The following is a 14,722-nucleotide window of genomic DNA, read 5'->3' on the forward strand; positions in this document are numbered from 1 at the left end:
AGTTGGCAATTAATGTTTGTAGAATAATAGTGTATGAATTATATAATGAAAGTACAGACAACTAAATGGATATGGCAATGTTTTATGTTATTTTTAAGAAATTTCACCATGATTCACACTTATATACATATATAAAGTTTATTTGAAAATGACATGCAAAATGAAAATGACTGTGAGTAGGACAAATCTTGTCATGATAGTGCTACTTATAGTTTTTATGTGAGTTATGTAAATAACCAAGTCATTACAGTTTGCTTTGTCTACTCTTCTTTCTGAAAAAACACATGCCAGCCTGCCTCCTGTGCTTTTTGACATGTTTCTGCATATAACATGTATATGTATTAAATGAAGATAATACATATAACTGTAATATATAAGTGCATCTCAGACTGGCTCAAAGTAATATCAATAATTTTTAAAAATCCCTGTTCAATTTGCTTACTTCCACAATTTGCTTGTTTTATAAAACATCCATTTTTTTCAGCTTTTCCTGTCTTACCTCCTCCCCATTTCCAAACTGGCCTTAGAAATGAATATTCCAGTAACTGAGCTATCAAATATTTGCAACTTCAGGCTCTTCCGGGACTTTCACAGTACTTCAAAGGTCAATCAGAGTTAAAGGAAATTGTTAAGCTTCATTTTGGGTAAATCAGCCCAAAAATCATCTTTTTGTTGTTTTTACTTTCTCACTGGTGTTCCAGATTATGTTTATTAGTTATCACTGGGGCTTTTCCAAAATGAATTATAAATTTTAGTGTCTAGTTAATTCTGTTAACTTTTCACAAGTATTTACTGGCCATCCACTGCAGGTACAACACTTACCTAGGATGCTTAACTTGGCAGGACGTTATAGGTTATGTTATAGAAACAAAGAATACCCAAATCTTACTAATATATCAAAGAGACAGTTGATTTCTCACTGAGAGTACATATATGCATTACAGATTGACAGTAAAGTCTACCATTGTAGTCATTCAAGGAACCAAGCTGATAGGGGCTCTATCTTAATACTTGTATCTCATGGCAGGAGATGGGAATGAAGTGATCCATAAATTAGCTCTGAAAGCTTATGCCTTTAAATGATATATATATATATCACTTCTGTTACATTTTATTGTCTAAAGCAAGTCATAAAGCTGTGCCTGATTTAAAAAGAAAACTGAGAAAGTGCAATCCTACCATGTGTCCAACAAAATAGAACCATGTATGGCCTTAAGGAGAAACTAAATTACACAAACACCAACTTGTTTTCCAAGACCTTAGAAGCCAGTTGCAGAATAGAACATATATGTAAGAATTTATGTAAACAGAGTCAAATGTCAAGTAAAATATGTTCTAAGACTCATCGTGTGGTACTGCAAAAAAAAGTATTTAAGAAGTTCAGAGATAAAAGAGAGAGATGTGGATGGGTGAGTAAAGAAACTAGGTGAACAAGGTGATATTACATATAAATTATTAGATTCAGAGAGGAAAGTGGAAGGAATAAGAATATTCATGATTGTATCCAAATTGGATGAAGCAGTGGTGGGGTGCAAGGCTACTAGAAAGTGGATCTGAGTTGACCTGAAAAAAACATTAAAAATACTTGTTCCACTAGGAGCAAAGTGTTCCTTTTACTTGGCATAAGGTAAACGTGGATAAACTGAGCAGGAACAGGTTATGAAGAGCCTTGAATGCCAGACTAAGATGTATGCACATGGCCTTTTATATGGCCTTCTTTGGACCTCTCACTTTTACCTTCTTTTTAGCCTTTTGGCGAGGGACTACCACATTGCAATTTATTGATGATAAATATTACATACTTATTGAGAAATAGAGACCAGGGAACCATGTGTGGCTTTATTAGAGATGTGGGTTATATAAGAATTCGCAATGCTCTTCATGGAATGTAGGTGCTATAATGGAATTTAAGAAGAAAAAAGTGGCCACAAAGTCAGTCTGACTTTGAACATGTTGGGGTCACTAGAAACAATGCAAAGGCCAAACAAAGTAAAAACTCTAGTGGTTTCAATGAAATATTTTACTGGCAGTGTTTCATCAGAGCTGCGGGGAATAGGCTTCTTGCACCAAATAACGGGGAGAAACAGGAATTCTGGGAAAAGTCAAGCTCTAGATTGCAGAAGTCCTATAGTCTAGTGGCAGAGAGTCTATATTCGCAATGCGATTGTCGAGAATTCCTTTGTTTTTATGAATGTCAGTTTCCCTATTTGCGAAAATCAGACATGCTGGATTGATAATTCTCACGGTTATAAGTTTAAAAAATTTTCGTTTGGGTTCACCAATAAACAGGTATTAAAAATAAAATGGCATAAATTGGCTGGGCAGTGGCTCACGCCTGTAATCTCAGCACTTTGGGAGGCTGAGGCGGGCGGTTCACAAGGTTAGGAAATCGAGACCATCCTGGCTAACACGGTGAAACCCCGTCTCTACTAAAAATAGAAAAATTAGCTGGGCGTGATGGCTGGTGTCGGTAGTCCCAGCTAGTCGGGAGGCTGAGGCAGGAGAATGGCGTGAACCTGGGAGGCGGAGCTTGCATTGAGCAGAGATCACGCCACTGCACTCCAGCCTGGGCGACAGAGCCAGACTCCATCTCATAATAATAATAATAATAATAATAATAATAATAAAATTAGCATAAATCAGTATCAATACATTAAAAGATAAAGCTTTGGGGATTGGGAAACTTATTTACCAGTTAAGAAAATACATAACAAGATAACTACCTATGCCAGATAACTAGTCATGTCAAACTGTTATGTATCACCATTTAAAGCAATATTAATGATAGTTTACAGGATAGAATCTTACTATGGGGCTTAAAACTGTCTGTGCCCATCATCACCACCGTCTTGCTTTGTGACTGGGTAAGTTACCAAAGGCAAACCACCTGTCTCATATATAGTTGGATAAGAGTCAGTTTTTAATTAGCTGCCCTTTAGAAAGACAGCATAAAACAAGCACACATTAAAGAATGCTGGATTCTCTCTTTTGCTATGTTATTATTGCCAGCTTCACCTTATTGTAACATATGCCCCATGATTTTGTCTTCAGCTTCTTCAGTTAGATTTCCATGTGGTCCTTATACTTCTGATAACTTCTGGCTAGAGTTTACTGCTCTGTAGTTTTCTATGAATGTGACACTGAATATGACACTGAATGTGACACTGAAGTCCATTTTGGAGACAAAGACAAACTCAAATGAGATAAAAGATGGGGGAGCCTTCCTCTGTCATTTAAAAATAAACTCAGTGATTTTTCATGCATCCTGCTGCTTTGATAAGTGCATTCAGAGAAGGAATTTTACCAAATCTTGGCTTAAAATCTACCCAGAATAGACCAAGCAATTCCCTAGTGAGATGTACTGATCTTAGATGTTCTGTTGGTTGCTGACAATTCTAACTTTAACCCTTTATCGTCTCAGTGAAAACTGAAGTCTCCTCTGGCAAAGGTTAGCAAATTACGAAATTCTTTATTCCTGGTGTTCTAGGTAAGCCCAGATAGAAAAACTTCAATCAGGATTTTAATGTTATGCAAATCATTCCATCAACCATATTTTTTGCAACAGGAATTGTAAACTTCAAGGCAAGAAAAGACGTTGTTTTTTCTGGGCTTTCTATAATTAGCTAAATTTAAAAATTAACTTTGTTTCACCATCACCTTAGATACATTAACTTTGTACTCTCTCTATGCCCCATCTTCCTGTGTCGTTTTTAGACAGATACAGAATTGTATCACTGTATAGATTGAATTTGTTTAATTCATTGTGTATATATTGAATTTGTTTAATTCATTGTAAGCAGGACTCTCTAAGGAACTTAGAGCCCTGACTGAGCTCAGCATTCTTGGGTCTATTTTTGGGAGCCAAAATGAAGGAATGCTTCTAATAGAGTTTGGAGTCGTGTTCTGTCCATGCTACTCAGAAATCTATATTGGAAACCTGACAGTCACCTTGCAACCTTCTAGCTTATTCAACCTCCCATTTCATGTCCCAGTGACCAAAGACTTCTCAATGGAATCCCACCTTTCTGCCCCTCCTCCAGTCAGTCCATACTCATTGATCTCCTAGATTCCTGCAGCACCCTCCTAACCATTCTGCCTTTCTCCCAACTTGCTTCTCGCCCTTTCACCTTTCTCTCACAACCAATCCTCCCAGATTGCTTGAGACCATCTTCACCTACCCTGAGAAGTCTTTTCTGTACCCTCCAGCCTAAGTTTTGTTAGCTGCTGAGCATAACTCCTGGGAACCTTGTGCTTTCCATAGTCATAGCACTTTTAACATGGTACAGTAACCAAGATCTCTCCGTTCCTCACTGGGCCAGAAGCTACTGGAGGTCAGAGGTGTTATCTCCTTTGGATCTTTAGGATTGTTGGATGGATATCGGAATAAACAAGTGATTAACAAATTAAGTAAACAAAGAAATGGAAATACAGGAAGTTGGTCATCTAAGTAATACTCTAAATCAAGAACCTTTAATAGATTTCTGTCAAATGCTTATCCAAGTTTCAATTATTTAAGATGCAGTTCCATGTCATGGTTGGATGACATCAAATACACTATTATGAAGCATACCTACTACTATGATGTTTGACTCAGCTATTTTATATACAATAGTAGCCAACAGTGCATTTGGTGATGTCAAAAATCCTGCAATAGGCATTGAATGGAAATCTCAAATGTGCAGATGTTGGGAAACAGGATAAGAAAGATCCCATACTCTATTACAAAATCCTAAGTCAATTTTTAGAATAGAAAAAAATATAAATTTCCTACTTTTCTGCACCAAAATAGCAAGAATTTTTTGGTTCATTCTCTTTCTTGACCATGAAATTTTGATGGATAGGCTAACTCTGAAACTGGTGACCCAGGTAACTGGTAAAACTTTTCCTCTGGTGAAAACTCTGGTGAAATTTTTTTGGATCTTTCCTCTTAGAAACAAAAGAAAAAAATCTTTCTTCTAGTGGACTTAAGTTATAAAATCTTGGTTCCAACTTCACTTTTGGCAGATCTCCAATACGCAAGCATATTTACAGGGTCTAAAATAGTAGTCATGTTGCTTATCTTTAAGGATGTGAGCATACTAATATATACAGTCATAATTATGTGGATTCTGTTGTGTGTAAAGAAAGAGAACGACTATTGCAAATGAAAAACACCCTAATCTTTTTCTTAGTTATGCTCAAATAATACTCAGAATCCTTCGGGGCGGCAGGGTTACATATAGCATGTTTTGTATACAAAATGACTTTTGTCTTTGTCTTAATTTTTTTTTTCTAAAGAGTTAGAGATGGGTGTAAGTTTAGTTCCCTTTAGGACATATTAGTCCTCCTCTTAATGATCAAATCGGCCCACTTATATTAATGTAGGATGTGGGCATCTACATTAAGAGTAACTAAGTTTTATTTCCTAAAAGCCACACCAAAATCATAGTCAAAAAGTAAGAATGTATCAAAAGACATATGACCCTCCAACTACATTAATGAATATTTGAGTCCTAGTATATCTCTTTTGAAACTATTGCTCTAAATGTAATAGCTGACTCTAATCATACTTCCTATGTATACAAAAGGATTTTTGTGAAAGAACATTATTCGAATCATTGCATTTTCAACAAATGGAAAGCAGGCAGGCAGTGTTATATGAAATCAAGTTCTCATTCATATTGAGGGCAATATGAATGGGTTCTTATTGATAAGAGTCATAAATGTTCAAATTCACATAGTTAGGTACCCTGTGATACCAAATTAAACAAGATACCACCTCCTCAGGGTAATATCCCTACCCTGCTATTTGAGCATTAGGCATAGGCTGGAACACTTCCATGTGTCAGATCAAAAAAAAAAAAAGCAGTAAAATGAATTTTAAACAAATTAAGTTATACAGAGTGATGGAAGGGTGATGAAAGCTAAGAGTAGAGTGATTCTATTTCCACATTTAAATCACAACATACAGCAGCTAGTCCATGACTAAATACTTCTCACCTATAGGGACAACAGGCAAATGGAGAAAAGGTCAGCTGGTAATTCTCATTTCCCACTTATTACAGCAGAGCATGATTTAAAAGATGTGCTCTGGGAAGTGTTCATAGACGTAACTGAAACAAAAAAAAAAAAAATAAAAAAGAAAATGGGTGTGTTTGATGGATTAAAAAAAATTAAATGCAATTCTTCTCTAAAAGGAACTCTTTACTTTTTCTTGAATATAAAAATATACATTATGTCTCTATAAATAGAAGATGCAAAATGACTTATAACTACTTGATCACAGAGCTTCCTCTTTGTGAAAAATTTACATTTTGGAAATTTTGGAAATGGAAACATTGGAATGAAATTAGAAAACACTGATCTGTGTAGCTGTAAATTAAGAATAAAAGTTCAAGATTTTCCTGTAATTCCAGCACTTTGGGAGGCTCAGACGGGCGGATCAGGAGGTCAGGAGATCCAGACCATCCTGGCTAACCCGGTGAAACCCCGTCTCTACTAAAAAATACAAAAAACTAGCCGGACGAGGTGGCGGGCGCCTGTAGTCCCAGCTACTTGGGAGGCTGAGGCAGGAGAATGGCATGAACCCGGGAGGCGGAGCTTGCAGTGAGCTGAGATCTGGCCACTGCACTCCAGGCTGGGCGACAGAGCGAGACTCCGTCTCAAAAAAAAAAAAAAAAAAAAAATTCAAGATTTTCTTCTTGCCTTAGAAAGTGATTTACCAGATTGTCACAAAAAAGCCTCAGATTTCTCTTTATGTTAACTCCAGATCTTAAAATTTTCCCTGCTTTTTTTCAAAATACAAAAGGAAAGATTAATAAAACAGTCCAGATAGAATCACTGCAACGGGCAATACAACCGCATTTTGTTTTCTTAAGAGAGTTCTTATTCTTAGAGAGTATCATTTTGTTACAGGTAGTTAGGCATGAGCAGGGCAGAAGAGGGCTCTTCCCCTACCCACTAGAAATGTCCAGTGATGGTTCAGCAATTATCACATTGACTCTCTAAAAATGATAATTGAGAAGCCAGGGAGAAGCAATCTCCTGATGGTCCATACCTGTTAACATTAAAAGTGTTAGCTGAAAGCAGACCCCAGGGAGAAGCAGCTTCTTGGGCATGCATGTTAATAGACAAAATGGCGAAGTATGACATTCCGGGCACATTCCACTGGAAGAAGGAAAAAAAGTATCAGATGGGCATATGCCTCACTCCCTAAACACACCGCGCATGATCAGTTCCAAAAGGTAAGGGAAGCACTGCGCATGCGGAAATCCCATACTAGGGGAAGTATCATGGAAAAGAGGCCATCCTGTAAAGTCCCAGGATCAGGATGAAAGGGGCTCTTTTCTCTCTTTGGCCTTCAGGTGCCCAGTTGGATCTCTTCCAAAGGTTCTGTCCTTTCTTTCCTGTTCTATAGACTTCTTGATAAACTTCCACTCCTGTTCTGAAACTTGACTCTGTCTCTTTATCTGCTTTATGCCCGTTAGTCGAATTATTGCTTCTGAGGAGGCAAGGAGTGAAGTTGCTATGGACTCATACGAATAGGCAACCAGTAACTAGGGGTAACTTGAATTTCAGACACTGGTAACAGTTTCAAATTTATACTCTATGTTTTTCCAATTTTAGATTGCTGGTAGTGCCTAGGCAAGTACTCTTAATGGGCCATTCTTCCATTTCCTTCATTATTTGAAGTGGATTATGAATAATCACTTCATTCAAGGAGAATTGGACACATACAGGAATGAGTACCATTAACCTCTACAATATTAATCTCATTTTTAGCTCAAAATAAACACTTGGCCCATTTCAATTATGACAGTAAATTGCTCATGAAGTTAAAGTTAACACTGTTCCAAACTACTCTTTTATTTTTAAATTATTGCTGCTACCAATTGACAAAATTTATGTGAATTACAACCAGTGAATAACTAAGCAACAGAAACAATATTTATCAAAGTCTTTGGCAACTGCTACTTTCAGTTTGCATCAGTCTTCGAAACTTGGTACATTGTGCTTGTATTGACCAGTCACTTAATCAGTAAGATGTGAGTGAAATCTTAAACAGGATGATTGCACCTGCCTCAGCTCCCAGTAATTGTTATATTTTAACAAGGAAGCAGTTAAGCATATTTTATTTAAAATCAGTTTTGATAACTAAAGAGCCCAACCTACCAAAACACCTATAAAGTTAAACTACTGAATATGTGTTACAAGAGATAACAAATAATCAAGCACTTTGAGGAAATGTATGCCAAGTTTGTAGAAAATTGCCCTTATTTCTATTGGCCTTTTCCAGCATACTACACATAGGAATTAGCAAGGCCAAGTACATTTGTAAGAACACCAAGGTCCTCTTACGGACAGAATGAATGTGCTTGGCATATACGCCATTGCATGAAGATATACAAATAAACACACACACACACACACAACTAGGACGATCCAACTTAATTTGAATAAAAAAGAAAAGACGTTGAACTGATTAAAAAGTGATAGGTTTTATTAATGCAATCAATTTTAAATGAATGAAAAATAACCGGAAAAATTAATATTTACACTATTTTGTTTACTTATCTGATCATCCTTTGTAGATAAAATATATTAAAAGAGTTTCTAATTGAGTCTGTTCTGATTAGTTGATTGCCAAGTTTTCAACTTACTACGCCTTGTACATAAACAAAATAGTCATTCGGTCTCAAGAATGACGGCTTCAAATAGATTTGTGGGATCAATTTCAGAGAAATTTAAATTCCGCACACAAGGGCCTGTTGGTAGAGAAATTTACCCTTTGCCAAATATTCATGTGCTTCTCCTCACTTTCCACCTTTGAGAGGTTAAGCAGTGTGTGTGATAAGTTCTGGTTTATGAATTATGATATAAAAGTGGAATTGGTCTTATTTTACTAAAACATTCAAGAGAAGCTCTCTAAGCAGTCTTGATACCTCATATTCAGATGTCCAAGCATCTGTCTGTCTGGGTTTTGGGTGGCAAAGCCCTCATATTTGTGTAATATGAGCAAAAAATAAACTTTTATTGCGATAAGCCATTGAAATTTGGGAGTTACTTTGGCATGGTCTAGTCTACCTCAACTAAAGTATGGCCTGTATACCTTTGCCTAAAGTTCTCTACTGCACAAAGGTAGAAGGCAAGAGGACCCAACTTACAAACTAATTGTTTTCAATTTCACTTGATTTAGTGAGTGCCAAGTACCTGCCAGGCCCTGTGCAGATGCCATTGACTTAAACATCCAAGAAATAGCCTCTAATGCCCAAGATCTCATAGGCTAGGGTAGAAGCCAAAGACTTAAACAGACCAGATATTTCAAGATCAGTAGAAGCATGCACCAGATGCTATGAGAAGAAAGACACCTAACCCAAATGAGACTAATCAGGAAATATAACCTGGTGGAGGTACGTATTAGTCACTGTTCTCTAGAGGGACAGAGTTAATTATATATATATATATAAAATATATAAATAATATATAAAAATATATAATATATAAATATATTATTCAATAATATAATGTAATATATATTATATAAATATATAATATACTTATTAAATAAAAATATTTTTATATAATATAATATAATATTTATTTATATATCATATATTTATATGTAATATAATATATAAATATGATTATATATTATATATAATTTATATTTTAATATAATATAAAAATATGTATTATATATTATATGTAATATAAAATATATATAGGAGTTTATTATTAACTTACACAATCACAAGGTCCCACAATATGCTGTCTGCAAGCTTGTGGAACAAGGAGAGCCATGTTTCAAAACTGAACAACTTAGAGTTCAATGTTTGAGGGCAGGAAGCGTCCAGCATGGGAGAAAGATGTAGGCTGGGAGCTAGGCCAGTCTCATCTTTTCACGTTTTTCTGCCTGCTTTATATTCTCTATCAGCTGATTAGATGGTGCCCACCAGATTAAGGGTGGATCTGCCTTCCTCAGGCCATGGACTCAAATGTTAATCTCCTTTGGCAACACTCTCACAGACACACCCAGGATCAATACTCTGTATCCTTCAATCCAATCAAGTTGACACTTGGTATTAACCATCACAAGTCCACCCCTTGTCAACTTGAACCTATACATATCTCATGAGATCATACATAATCTTCAAATAAAGACAATAACAAGGTCATAATTACACCTAACATAATACAACTATCCTTCATACAACCAGAAACACACCAATACCCAACCCAAATCCTATCACATAAAGTTAACAGTACTTAAATGCTGATATGAAGTCAATAAATCTTAAGTCACATACCAGAAAAAGAAATAAAATGAAGATATTTTCTTAGTACAAGTGTATACATGAACAAACACGTTATTAACAAAAGAAGGAGCAAATTCTCATGACAGTTACAGTCCTCATTTCTGCAGTTGGTCATGTGGTCATAGTTGGTATTGATGACTACCTTCTTCTACTACCCATTCTGTATTCCATTGCCTTCAGCAAGCACCTCAGCAGGTTGTGATTTTTTTTTTCCTGGTGGAGTGATCCAAACCTTCATTCCTTAGGGGTCTGGGCCATTTGTAGTCCTGCCTGGATTAGGCTGTTGTAGTTTCTCATTGACCTTAATCACAGGGCATGGTAATACTAAGAGATGCCCTAATGGATCTCCTGTATTCTGTGCATATTCTTCCTTACTTCCACTGTGGAGTAGTAGACTGATTTCATCGTGATAGTCCATATCAGTCACCCCAACCAACACTGTAACTCCCTTCTTAGCCTGTTGAATTAAAGGTAGGAGGAACCCAAGGTGTCCAGGGGGCAATCTTAACTTCCAGTTTAATGGAATCATTGTTGTGTCCCCTGGTGGCTGCGTTCCTCACTCTGGACCTAAGACTTCTAGGCCAGCAGAACATAATGTTCCAGGAACGGAAGCAAAAATTTTGCTAGTGGATCACTAGGGGTGATGGTGAGTGGTTCCACTCCCACTCTCACCCCTTGAATCCTGGACCCATGATTCCTGGCTATGGGAGAAAGAGTACCATATATTGGATGCTGATTCAGAGCATACGTGGCCTTCTGTAGAACTTTGCTCCAGCCCTGCAAAGTATTGTCACCTAGTTGGCATTGTAATTGTGACTTCAAAAGGCCATTCTGCTGTTCTATCAATCCGGCTGCTTCAGGATGAGGTGAAACATGGTAAAACCAATGAATTCCATGAGCATGAGCCCACTGCTGCACTTTTTAGCCATAAAGTGAGTGCCGTGGTCAGAGACAATGCTGTGTGGAATACCATGACAGTGGATAAAGCATTCCATGAGTCCATGGATGGTAGTCTTGGCAGAAGCATTGCGTGCAGGATAGGCAAACCCATATCCAGAGTGTCTGTTCCAGAGAGGACAGACCTCTGCCCTTTCCATGATGAAATAAGTCTAACCTAATCAACCTGCCACCAGGTAGCTTGCTGATCACCCCGAGGAATGATGCCATATCAAGGGCTCAGTGTTGGTCTCTGCTACTCAGCAGTGGCTGTAGCCAGGTCAGCCTTGGTGAGTGGAAGTCCATGTTGCTGAGCCCATGCATAACCTCCATCCCTGCCACCATGGCCACTTTATTCATGGGCCCATTGGGTGATGACAGGTGTGGCTGGGGAAAGAGGCTGAATGGTGTTCACAGAATGGGTCATCCTATCCACTCGATTATTAAAATCTGCCTCTGCTGAGGTCACCTGTTGGTGAGCACTCATATGGGATATAAATATCTTCACAGTTTTTGACCATTCAGAGAGTTCCATCCACATACCTCTTCCCCAAATTTTTTTGTCATTAATTTTCCAATCATGCTTCTTCCAAGTCCCTGACCATTCAGTCAAACAATTGGCTACAACCCATGAATCAGTATATAATTGTACATGTGGTCATTTCTCTTTCCATGCGAAGTGCATAACCAGGTGCACTACTCAAAGTTCTGTGCACTGGGAAGATTACCTTTCACTGCTGTCCTTCAGGGATGTCCTAGAAAGGGGCTGTAGTGATGCTTCTGTCCACTTCCAGTGGTGCCTGCATATCATGCAGAACCATCTGTGAATCAGGCCCTAGTCTTCTCTTCCTCTGTCAACTGGTCATAGGAACCTCCCCATGATGCCATCAGTGCAGACTGGGGTAAAGAATGCAGAGTGGCAGGAGTGGAGATCATGGGCATTTGACCCACTTTCTCATGTCATTTCCTTTTCCATTCAGGACCTGCTGAAGCCCGATCATGTATATACCACTTCCATTTGATGATGCAATGCTTCTATGCACGGCCCACTTTCTGGCTAGATGGATCAGAAAGCACCCAGTTCATGACAGGCAGTTCAGGTTGCATGATGACTTGATGATCCATAGTCAAACATTCAGTTTCCACCAAAGCCCAGTTACAGGCCAAGAGCTGTCTCGAAAGAATAGTTATCTGAAGAAGATGGCAAGGCCTTGCTCCAAAATTCTAGAGACCTCCACTGTGATTCACCTATTAGGGCCTGCCAAAGGCTTCAAACAGCATCCCTATCTGGCACTGACACCTCAAGCACCATTGGATCTGCTGGGTCATATGGCCAAAGTGCCAGAGCAGCTTGCACAGCAGCCTGAACTGTTGCAGAGCTTTCTTATGTTCATATGAGGACTGTGTTTCCTCCAAAATTCAAGTAGGCCCACTAGGCACTGTGCCTCTTTCCTGGCTGTAGGAGGGTCCAAATGCAGCAACTCATCCTTCACCTTAGAAGGAATATCTCACCAGGCCTCACACCACAAGACTCCTAGAAATTTTACTTAGGTAGAAGGTCCCTGAATTTTAGTCAGATTTACTTCCCATCTTCTGGCACACAAATGTCTCACCAATAAGTCCAGTGTGTTTGCTACTTCTTGTTCACTGAATCCAATCAGCATAATGTCATCAATGTAGTGGATTAGTATGATATATTGTGGAAGGAAAAAGTGATCAAAGTCTCTCTGAATAAGATTATGACAGGAAGCGGATATACCCCTGAGAGAGTGGATATACCCCTGAGGTAGGATAGTAAAGGTATATTGCTTGCCTTGCCAGCTGAAGGCAAATTGCTTCTGGTGGGCTTTATGGACAGGAATAGAGAAAAAGGCATTTCCCAAGTCAATGGCTGCATACCAGGTACCAGGAGATGTGTTAATTTGCTCAAGCAATGAAACTACTTTTGGTACAGCAGCGGCAATTGGAGTCACCACTTGGCTAAGCTAATGATAATTCACTGTCATTCTCCAAGATTCATCTGTCTTCCACACAGGTCAAATGGGAGACTTAAATGGGGATGTGGTGGAAATCATCACTCCTATGTCTTTCAAATCCTTGATAGTGGCACTAATCTCTGCAGTCCCTCCAGGAAGGTGATACTGTTTTTGATTTATGATTTTTCTAGGTAGAGGCAGCTCTAACAGCTTCCATTTGGCCTTTTCCATCATAATTGCCCTCACCCTACCAGTCAGGGAGCCAATGTGGGGGTTCTGCCAACTGCTAAGTATGTCTATGCCAATGATGCATTCTGGCACTGGGGAAATGACCACAGAATGAATCCAGGGACCCACTGGACCCACTGTCAGTCAGATCTGAACTAAAACTCCATTAATTACCTGACATCCATAAACCCCTACTTCAACTGGAGGACCACAATGGTGTTTTGGGTCCCCTAGAATCAACATCAGCTCAGAGTCAGGGTCCAGTAGTCTCTAGTATGTCTAATCATCCCTATCCCCAGTGCACAGTTACCCTGGTAAAAGGCCAGAAGTCTCCTTGGAGATATATATATATATATATATATATATATATATATATATATATTTAATTTACATGATCACAAGGTCCCAAAATAGACTCTCTGCAAGTTTGAGAAGCAAGGAGAGGGAGTCTGAATCTCAAAACTGAAGAACTTGAAGTCTGATGTTCAAGAACAGGAATCATCCAGCATGGGAGAAAGATGTAGACTGGGAGCCTAGGCCAGTCTCACCTCTTCACATTTTTCTGCCTACTTTATATTCACTGGTAGCTGATTAGACGTTGTCCACAAGATTAAGGGTGTGTCTGTCTTCTCTAGCCCACTGACTCAAATGTTAATCTCCTCTGGCAAAACCCTCACAGACACACCCAGGATCAATACTTTGTATCCTTCAATCCAATCATGTTGACACTCAGCATTAACCATCACAAAGTAGTGCCCAATCTGAGCACTGAAGGAGGAGAAGGTGCTAGCCAGATTGAGACTATATAGATAAGAACACTATCTGTATTGAGAAACAAAGGTGGGCCTGGAAATATGGCAAAAGTTGCAGCAGAGAACTTTGAGCACCATGGTGAGAAGATAGACATTTTATTCTGACTGCAATGAATTATTTTAGGCCAAAAGAATCAAATAAATGTTTTGGGATAAATATAGTTATTCTTTGAACAAAAAAATTCAATATTTCACAAAGTGGGGTTTAAAATCACTTGGGGAGCATCTCAAAAGGTAAGAAACAAAGAGATTCCCAAGCCTCACCCAAAATGAACTGAATCACAATCAAACTGGCAGATGGAGCCCAGAAATCTATGTTTTAAAAATGTACTTCAAATTTTATTTATACACAGTAAAGTACTAGAACTCTGAGACTAGAAGCTTGGAGTCCAGCCCGGAGTTAAGAAAAATGAGTCCCTAAGGAGGACAGGGAGGATTGAGGGGAGGAGTAATATTTTGAGGAAACTTGGAGGCA

Source organism: Macaca mulatta, chromosome 6 (genome assembly GCF_049350105.2).
Source record: "Macaca mulatta isolate MMU2019108-1 chromosome 6, T2T-MMU8v2.0, whole genome shotgun sequence".
Classification (NCBI taxonomy): Eukaryota; Metazoa; Chordata; class Mammalia; order Primates; family Cercopithecidae; genus Macaca; species Macaca mulatta.